The following is a 10603-nucleotide window of genomic DNA, read 5'->3' as shown; positions in this document are numbered from 1 at the left end:
CCTATAAAGAAGACCAGTTAATACAACTGTTATTCAAATTTATGCATGAACCATTAATGCCAAAGATGAAGAAATTGAAGATTTCTTACCAAATTCTGCAGTATGAAATTGATAAAACATGCAATCAAGATGCATCGTTAAATGCTGGTGATTGGAATGCAAAAGTTGGAAACAAAGAAGAAGGATCAGTACTTGTAAAATATGGCCTTGGTGATAGAAACAATACCAGAGATCATTTGATTGAAGTTTACAAGACCAATGACCTATTCACTGGAAATATCTTTTTTCAAGTACATAAATACCAATTATTCACGTGGACCTAGCCAGATGGAATACACAGGAATCAAATTGACTATATCTGTGGAAAGAGATGATGGAAAAGTTCAATATGATCAGTCAGAACAAGGCCACAAGCTGGCTACAGAACAAACTATCAATTGCTCATATGCAAGTTCAAGTTGAAGCCGAAGAAAATTAAAACAAGTTCACAAGAGTCAAAGTACAGCCTTGAGTATATTCCACCTAAATTACAGACCATTTCAAGAGTAGATTTGACACATTGAACATTAATGACCAAAGACCAGATGAGTTGTAGGATGACATCAAAGACATCATACATGAAGAAAGCAAAAGGTAATTAAAAAGATAGGAAAGAAATAAAAAACCAAAATGGATGTCAGAAGAGACTCTGAAACTTACTCTTGAACATACAGTAGCTAAAGTGAACAGCAGAAATGATGAAGTAAAAGAGCTGAACAGAAGATTTCAAAGGATGGCTCAAAAAGACAAAGTATTATAATTAAATGTGCCAAGACCTGGAGTTAGAAAACCAAAAGGGAAGAACACACTCAGCGTTTCTCAAGCTGGAAGAACTGAAGAAATAATTCAAGCCTCCAGTTGCAATAGTGAAGGATTCTATGGCAAAATATTGAATGACACAGGAAGCATCAAAAGAAGATAGAAGGAATACTCAGAGTCACTGTACCAAAAAGAATTGGTTGATGTGCAACCATTTCAGGAGGTAGCATATGATCAAGAACAAATGGTACTGAAGGAAGAAGTCCGAGCTGCCCTGAAGGGATTGGTGAAAAGCAAGCCTCCAGGAAATGATGGACACCAATTGAGATGTTTCAACAAACAGATGCAACACTGGAAGCGCTCACTTGTCTATGCCAAGCAATTTGGAAGACAGTCAACCAACTGGAAGAGATCCATATTTGTGCCAATTCTTAAGAAAGGTGATTCAAAAGAATGTGGAAATTATCAAATGATATCATTAATATCATGCACAAGTAATATTTGATAATTCAAAAGATAATTTAAAAGCAGCTGCAGCAGTACATCCACAAGGAACTGCCAGAAATTCAAGCCAGATTCAGAAGAGGACATGGAACCAGGAATATCATTGCTGATGTCAGATGGATCTTGGCTGAAAGCAGAGAATACCAGAAAGATGTTTATCTTTGTTTTATTGACTGCGCAAAGGAATTCGACTGTGTGGGTCATAACATATTACAGATAACATTGCAAAGAATGCGAATTCCAGAACACTTAATTGTGCTCATGAGGAACCTGTATATGGACCAAGAGGCAGTCGTTCAAACAGAACAAGGGAATATTCTGTGGTTTAAAATCAGGAAAGACGCGTGTCAGGGTTGTATCCTTTCACTATACTTTTTCAATCTGTATGCGGAGCAAATAATCTGAGAAACTGGATTATATGAAGAAGGACGTGACATCAAGATTGGAAGAAGACTCATTAACAACCTTCAATATGCAGATGACACAGCCTTGCTTGCTGAAAGTGAAGAGGACTTGCGGCACTTACTGATGAAGATTAAAGGATATAGCCTTCAGTATGGATAACATCTCAACATAAAGAAAACAAAAATCCTCACAACTGGACCAATAAGCAACATCATGATAAACAGAGAAAAGATTGAAGTTGTCAAGGATTTCGTTTCACTTGGATCCACAATCAACACCCATGGAAGTAGCAGTCAAAAAATCAAACAACTTATTGCATTGGGCAAATCTACTGCAAACGACCTCTTTACAGTGTTAAAATGCCAAGATGTCACTTTGAAGGCTAAGGTGTGCCTGACCCAAGCCATGGTATTTTCAATCACCTCATATGCATGTGAAAGCTGGACAATGAATAAGGAAGACTGAAGAAGAGTGGATGCATTTGAATTATGGTGTTTGCAAAGAATGTTGAATATACCACTGACTGCCAGAAGAACAAACCGATCTGTCTTGGAAGAAGTACAGCCAGAATGCTTCTTAGAAGCAGGGATGGTGAGACTTCATCTCATGTATTTTGAACATGTTATCAGGTGGGACCAGTCCCTGGAGAAGGGCATCATGCTTGGTAAAGTGAGGGTCAGCAAAAAAGAGGAAGACCCTCAGTGAGATGAATTGACACAGTGGCTGCAACAATGGGCTGAAGCATACCAATGATTGTGAGGATAGTGCAGGACCGAGCACTGTTGTGTTCTGTTTTACATAGGGTCACTATGAGTTGGAACCAACTTGACGGTACATAACAACAACCAGTGTCTGATGATTTAGGATGGTCTTGACTGGGAAACTGGGGCATCTTGGCTCTATTCCACATGTCTCTCTTGCTCCAGCAGGCTAACTTGGGCATGTTCTCATGGTGATGGCAGAATTGGAAGCGCTCAAGCAGAAACGTGCAAATGCTTTTCCAAGTCTCTACTTGCTTTAAGTCTGCTAACATCTCATGGACCAGAGTAAGTCAGATGGCCAAACTCTTAATCAGGGAGTGAAGAAGTATACTTTGCCTATTAAAGGACAGTGACTGGCAGCATTCCAGGTGGTGGCTGCCCCATCACCCTGAGGATAACTTGGATCAGAGCCTCCTGCTGACTCTCAGTAGACATGTAGCATGAGCAAGAAATAAAAGTTCTTTGTTTTAAGACATAAGATTTGGGGATTTTGTTATTGCAGTAAACCTAGCCAACTTAGCCTATCCTTGCTGATATAACATCTTATACTGAGTACTTATAATTTGCCAGTTACTATGGTAAGAACTCTGTGTAGATTGGAATGTATTTATTCAACAAATGTTGAATGTTTCTTACAAGCCTAACACTGAACTCAATTCATCCTCATAACAACCCAGTAGGGTAGGTATTATTATCTCAAATTTATGTATGAGGAAACTGAAGCTCAAATTGCTTAATTTGTCCAATGTCATACAGTCAGAAAGTAGCAGAGCCTGATTCAAACATAGATGTGCAAATCTGTTGGATTCCAATGACGATGCTTCTAGCTACACTATTCTACCATTTTTCTATTGGTGCTTTCTCCTGGGCATTGTCCACTTTAAAAAGTAACTTGCCTTGATAGGCAGATTTTAATATGGTGGCCCACTTAGGTCAGGGGTATTTAAGGCAGGGGTGGGTCTTTTCCCTGGTTAGGTTCCCTCATGCATACTTGATCCACACCCCAGCCCCCACTTAACGTCCATGACTCTTAACACCAGCTAGAATGGTAGGGTACCTGGCTTCCTCACCAGTGAGTTGCTTTTCCCCAGACAGAGAGAAATTTTCTTCCCCTTATGTCAAGTCTTACAGCCAAGCTACAAGGAGAAGCATTGTTAAATGTTGGTTTGGCAGCAGGAAGCCTGCTGAGCCACGGGCCAGACTCTAACCAGGTCTCATTCAGGGTAGAGGTTGAATGAGTGCAGGAGACAAGGACACAAGCCTTGAGCCAAACCCTGGTGAGAAGGAAAAGTGAAGGAAAAGGTATGGACCAGTCCTGACAATCCCACCTCTTACCTATCTCCTAAAGAGAAAATAGAGAGGGGTAGAAAAAATAAGTTGAGAATGAGGAAGGTGAGAAGAGCAGCTTTCCCCTCTCAGGATGGGAATTCATTTATTCTTTCACCCAACCAACATTACTGAGCATTAACTCTGTGTGCTGGGTGCTAGAAAGGAAAACACAGTGAAGTCATGGTCCTCATTTAGAGGAGATCACAGATTAGTAGGAAGTTAGACTGGTAAACAAGTTAAAAGATGTTTATTGTACGCCCTTCTCTGAAACCCACTGAAAACAACAAAAAGAATGAAAATAGTAAGAAAATTCCATCTTCAATAATACTAGGGGACAGCTATGGGGCTGGGATGATTAGCTGCTCACCAGGGTGTATTCTTGTCTTTCCAGAATAGAGAGTAGTGAGTGGGGAACAGCTGTCCGGGCAAGGGCAAGGACCCCATTTCCCAGCCCCTTTCTGCACTAGTTGAGCCACGTGACCAGTTCTAGTAGCTAGAATGTGAACAGAAGTGATCTGTGTCACTTCTGATTCAAGGTAAGAAGTGGCTGTACCTTCTCCATGCTCTCTTCCTCCTTCCTCTGGATGGATGCAGAAGACTTTAAGACCCAAAAGAGAGAAGGAGCCCAGGCCCCTGAATCACTATGTGGCAGCCTGCCCGATGACCAGGAACATCTGCATTGGACTCTTACATGAGTGAGATATGAATATATATAATGTTAAACCACTGAAATTTGGGCAGTAGTTGCTATATAATCTAGTGTTTCTGTAAATAAAACAAGCTCAACTCATATCTGCCAAATTCAGTGAAGCTTGGACTTCATCAAAGGAGGACAACAAAAGGAGATTTCCTTGCAAGGAAGAAAAAGGATCCATAAAAGATCATTTACTGGAGAAATAAGGAGTAGAGGTGTGGGTGGTCCATAGAAGAGTGGGGTCCACAAGGCAGAAGGGAAAGAGATATAGAGCTGAAAGGAGGTACTATGTGGGCATCCACTATGTTTTCAACCCTGACTTCCATTTCTTAAATGTCCTAGAGGTGAGGTGAGGTGGTAAAGAGAGCAAAACAGCAATCAGCTTTGCAGCTAATCACCAGAAGAGATGCATAAACATTAAATGGCCAGTCAGAGGACCAATGAGCTATGGTCCCTCCTTGTGACCCACACTGACCTCAGATCTGGGAGAATGCTTGAAAACCAGAGGAGACGTGCAGCCAGAAAAGAGCATATTTGGTAATAACTTCTGAGACAATATACTCAAGAGGAATCTGCTGGCAGCTGCAGCTCATTCCCCCATCCTACTCCATAAGATCCTTGAGAAAATAATAGACTAGAGTAGATCATTTCCAAAGTAAAATGATAAATAAGCAGCCAGCATCCAACACGGTATGAACAATAATAATGATAATAAAACCATTATATAGCGAAAAATTAGCATCAGCAAGATGTAGAATTTATTCTGTTGAGAGCAGAATCAGTAATACACAGAGTAAGGATTAAAAAAAAAGAAAGAAAAGGCAAAGCACTGAAGACTTTGAAATAAAATAGTGAGATGACAATACCTATAAAATGCAAAACTAAAACAAAACCCATTGCCATCAAGTCATTTCTGATTCATAGCGACCCCTTGTGTTACTGAGCAGAACAGCTCCATAGGGTTTTCTTGACTGTAATCTTTACAGGAAGCATGTTGCCAGGCTTTTCTTCAGTGGAGTCACTGAGTGGGTTCAAATCGCCAACCTTTAGGTTAGTAGTTGAGTGCAAACCGTTTGTTCCACCCAGGGATCTCTATAAAATGAAAAGGAGATTCAAATATGCATATGGGCACTCTGAAGAAAAGAACAGAACAATGAGACAAGAACATACTCCAAGATATCATAGAAGAAAACTTTTCTGAACTAAGAAATGCCTGAATCTACAGAATAAAAAATGGCCTTAATATACCATGGAATTTTGATGGAGAATATTCAGAAACTGAAAGCAGGAAACATTCAAAATCAAAAATCAGGATGGTCTTCAACTTCTCTTTATCCTTTAAGTGATAAAAGTCATGGTAGCAATGAGTTCAAAATTTTAAAAGTAATAAGTATGTCCTCAAATTTGATATTCAGTCTAGTTGTCTTTCAAGTATTAAAAAATAATTTAAAAATATTCACAAACACTCAGACTCAGAGAAAATAGCACACAGCACTTGTTAGCTCATCTGGTGAGAAGGGGAGCCTCGATAATGAAAGCCAGTCCCCTAAAGATATATCAAAATTATCAGTTTAGGGGTGGGGAGGCTAGGGTTGGTGATGAACATTATACTCGTTTAAATACAGAAGCAAAGCTAAACAGCTGTGGGGATTATGGTTACAGAACAGAATGTTCTAAACCACAGCAGTGTAAGAAGAAATAGCTTAACCAACAACAATGGCAGGGGGAGGGATGCGGGGAGAAGTATATGTGCCTCAATTTCCACATCTTTCATGTTGGATAATCCGTGGATATGAAATAAAACTGATAAATCAAGAAATAGACTTTTAAGTATAGTGTTTAAAGTTATGAGTGTAACCACTTCAAGGACTAAAAACAAACTATAAACTTTCCAAACCATTAGAAAGAGAGTAGGGGGTGGGGAAGAGTAAGCCTCATAAGCAAAAAAAAAAAAAAAAAAAAAAAAAGAAGAACTAAAAAACAGACCATACAGCAAAAAATAGAAAACAAAGTAAACATTTTATTTATAAGAATAAATAAAATGACAGATTTAAGACCAAACATATCTGACAGAGCATTTTTGTAAACAGAATGTACTTTTCTACAAAAATAAAGATATCCAGTAAGTGAAAAATGCAACTTGTATTTGGGTCAATAACTAACTGTACTCACATCTTTATATACACCTGATTTTAGATAGAAATTTCTGGGAGCCCCCCATAGAAATTGCTAATAGTGATTAGCTTTAGGGAATGGTGCTGGAAGGATTGGAGGGGAAGAGAGATTTTATTCTTCAGTTTATACAGAAAACATGTATTACGTCTGTATTTTAAAATGTTGCTTAAATATCAAGTAAGTATAAGACAATGTGGAAAATGCCATAATGGCAGAATGTACAAAATGGCTTTGGGATGCTGGGGAGGGAGGACCTAATTATGCCTGAGGGAGTTAGATGACATGTGAGCTGGGCCATAAAGGATGACAGTCATTTTTTGAGGTAAAGATCAGACCACCAACAGAAACGGAAAAGTACAGATTTTTCACAAATGATGAGTACTCCCAGGGGGTTAGAGCATGTGGAGTGTTTGTCAGAGGCATGTGTCTCTGATGTGGTAAAAAACAGGTGAAATTATGCACTACAGATTAGTAAGTAAGCACAAGTAAGCCCATGCATACCTTGTTTATTGGTAATTTGTCCCTGGATGGGGCAGGAGCCCCAGGGGAGACTGGGGAGGGGAAAAGCAGGAGATAAGCTCTGGAGGATAAGCAAAAGGGGTGCAACCATGGGATAAAAAACCCAGCTTGAAGGATAGGCTTATTCCACTGGTGCGTTGCCCCAAGCTCCCTCTTCTTCCCATTTTGTCTTTCCCTGCAGCCTGAGCCCACATCCTCCCCATCCTATAGCTCTCAGATGAGTGCTACCTCCTCTCTCCTGCTGATCCAGCCTTCTGCCTCTGGAGTATAGTACCTGTGGGCTTCTCTCTTCCTTTGGAGGCCAGCAGACACATGAGCCCTCATCTTCCCACAGGAGGCAGAGGAAACATAGCAAAAGTGGTTTCTGCCTCAGAATCAGAACTCTCCCTGGTGACCCTCCCTGATCATCTAGTAACTTTTCACTCCCTGCCTTCCTGGGTGGGCCTGATCCACCCTACTGCCTGCCAGCACCCCCACTTGGTGGAGGGAGGCCAGACTAGTGGAGGATTCCACAAGACATCTCCTTGACATGCTGGACACCATGCAGAAAGTGAATCTAGTGGGTTGGGAGCTTGAGGGAGCTTCTGGGTATAAGGAAATGGGGTGAAACTGCTGCTCCCTGTGTGAGTGGCCTCTGAAACTCAGGAATCCAGGAAGCCCCTGTGAGAAGGGAGTTAGAGAGGAGGTTGGTATGGGAGAAAGAGTCTGGTATGGAGGCCAATAGTCCAGCTTTATAACTGACCTGCTTGGTGACCTTGATCATCTATAAAACCAAAAAACCAAATCCATTGCCATCAAGTTGATTCCGACTCATAGTAACCCTTTAGGACAGAGTAGAACTGCCCCATAGGGTTTCCAAGGAGTAGCTGGTAGATATGAGCTGCCAAAACAGTTGGTACTCAATCAAGGGTAGCTGCTCTAATTGTTATTATTTAGGAAACAGGGGAAAGAAGGTATGAATTCCAATTCCTATTTGTGCCTGACGATGAGACTCCCCAGAGCACAGCCCGGGAACCAGGGTAGGCCCCCAGTCCCTCAGAGGTGGGAGAAGCTCCCAGAACAAAAGGTCACTGGACAGAGTGAATGGTTTCCTGTATATTATCTCTACCTTGTGATACCCTGTGAAATGAGAATCATTGTTTCCATTTTACAGATGCAGAAACTGAGGCTTACAACAGTTGAGTTGACCTGCCACAGTCACCTGGCTATTAGGTGGCAGAGCTCGAATTTGAACCAGGTCTGTCTAGCTCTAATGTCCAGAGGTCACTCACTTTGCACTCCTCACTGGTCTCATACTAACACCCAATAAGGACTTATACTACCTTAGCCACTTCCCTAGACTTGACTTTTAGCTGCCAAATCTTAGCAGAGACCCTCCATTCCCTAACCCATCTCTATGATCTTCTACCCCTACACCATCCCACCACTACCACCAATCCTTTTGTTGTTGTTATTAGTTGCCAGCAAGTTGACTCCCATTCATGGTGACCCCATGTGAAACAGAAATGTTGTACAACAGAACCCCACGTACAATTGTTTGGTCTTGCACCATCTTCACCATTATTAAGAGTCTATTGTTGCAGCCACTGTGTATTTTGAGTGTTTTCCAACACTATATTGTCCAGCACTAGGTGCAGTGGTTAAGAGATACAGCTGCTAACCAGAAGGTTGGCATTCAAATCCACCAGCCACTCCTTGGAAACCCTATGGGGCAGTTCTACTCTGTCCTATTGGGTAACTATGAGTCGGAATCAGCTTTATGGCAACGGTTTGGATATAGGAAAATATTCTGTTGTGATCCATAAGGTTTTCACTGGCTAATTTTTGGAAGTAGATCACCAGGTCTTTCTTCTTAATCTTAGTCTGAAAGCACCCCTGAAATTTGTCCATCCTGGGTGACCTTGCTGGTATTTGAAATACCAGCATAGCTTCCAGCATCATAGCAACGTGCAAGCCACCACAGTACAACAACCTGACAGATCACCAATCCTGTGGTTGTTGTGTGCTGTGGAGTTGATTCCAATTCATAGCAACCCCATGAAATAGAGTAGAACTTCCCCTATAGGGTTTTCTTGGCTATAGTCTTTATGGAAGCAGATCACCAGGTCTTTCTCCCACAGAGTAGCTAGGTGAGTTCAAACTGCCAACCTTTTGGATAGCAACTAAGCACTTAACCATTACACCAGCAAGACTTCTTTCACCACCCCTAGCCCTACCAATGAAAAAAAAAGATGAAGTAAAGAGTTGAACAGGAGATTTCAACGGGCTGCTCGACAAGACAAAGTGAAGTATTATAATGACATGGAATCAGAAAACCAAAAAGGAAGAACACACTCAGCAGTTCTCAAGCTGAAAGAACTGAAGAAAAAATTCAAGCCTTAAGTTGCAATATTGAAGGATTCTGTGGGCAAAATATTGGATAACGCAGGAAACATTAAAAGAAGATGGAAGGAATACACAGAGTCACTGTACCAAAAAACAATTGGTCGACATTCAACCATTTCAGGAAGTAGCATATGATCAAGAACTGATGGTACAGAAGGAAGATGTCCAAGCTGCACTGAAGGCATTGGTGAAAAACAAGGCTCCAGGAATTGGCAAAATACCAATTAAGATGTTGCAACAAACGAATGCAACACTCAAGTGCTCACTAGTCTACGCCAAGAAATTTGGAAGATAGCTACCTGGCCAATCGACGAGAAGAGATCCATATCTGTGCCCATTCCAAAAAAGGTGAGCCAAAGAAATGTGGAAATTATCAAACAATATCATTAATATCATACACAAGTAAAATTTTGCTGAAGATAATTCAAAAATGTTTGCAACAGTACATCAACAAGGAACTGCTAGAAATTCAAGCCGGATTCAGAAGAGGGCGTGGAATGAGGGATATCACTGCTGATGCCAGATAGATCTTGGCTAAAAGCAGAGAATACCAGAAAGATGTTTACCTGTGTTTTATTGACTAAGCAAAAACATTCGACTGTGTGGATCATAACAAATTTTGGATAACATTGCGAAGAATGGGAATTCCAGAACACTTAATTGTGCTCATGAGGAACCTGTGCATAGAACAAATGGCAGGCATTCAAACAGAACAAAGGGATACTGTGTGGTTTAAAATCAGGAAAGATGTGTGTCAGGGTTGTGTCTTTTCACCATCCTTATTCAGTCTGTATACTGAGCAAATAATACAAGAAGACTGTCTGTATGAAGAAGAATGGGGCATCAGGATTAGAGGAAGAGGCGTTAACAACCTGTATTATGCAGATGACACAACCTTGCTCACTGAAAGTGAAGAGGACTTGAAGTACTTACTGATGAAGATCGAGGACTACAGCCTTCAGTATGGATTGCACCTCAACATAAAGAAAACAAAAATCCTCACAAATGGACCAATAAGCAACATCATGATAAA

At 40.8% G+C, this 10603-nt stretch overlaps 1 protein-coding gene across 1 annotated transcript in view; it reads left to right on the top strand.

Moving 5' to 3' along the window:
* Positions 1-10603, top strand: part of SYN3 (synapsin III) — a 658658-nt gene that overhangs the window by 417959 nt on the left and 230096 nt on the right. The window lies entirely within an intron of this gene.

Source organism: Trichechus manatus, unplaced genomic scaffold (assembly GCF_000243295.1).
Source record: "Trichechus manatus latirostris isolate Lorelei unplaced genomic scaffold, TriManLat1.0 scaffold00027, whole genome shotgun sequence".
Taxonomy (NCBI): Eukaryota; Metazoa; Chordata; class Mammalia; order Sirenia; family Trichechidae; genus Trichechus; species Trichechus manatus.
The sequence above is the reverse complement of the archived record's forward strand: the minus strand, read 5'-3'. Positions and strand labels throughout refer to the sequence as shown.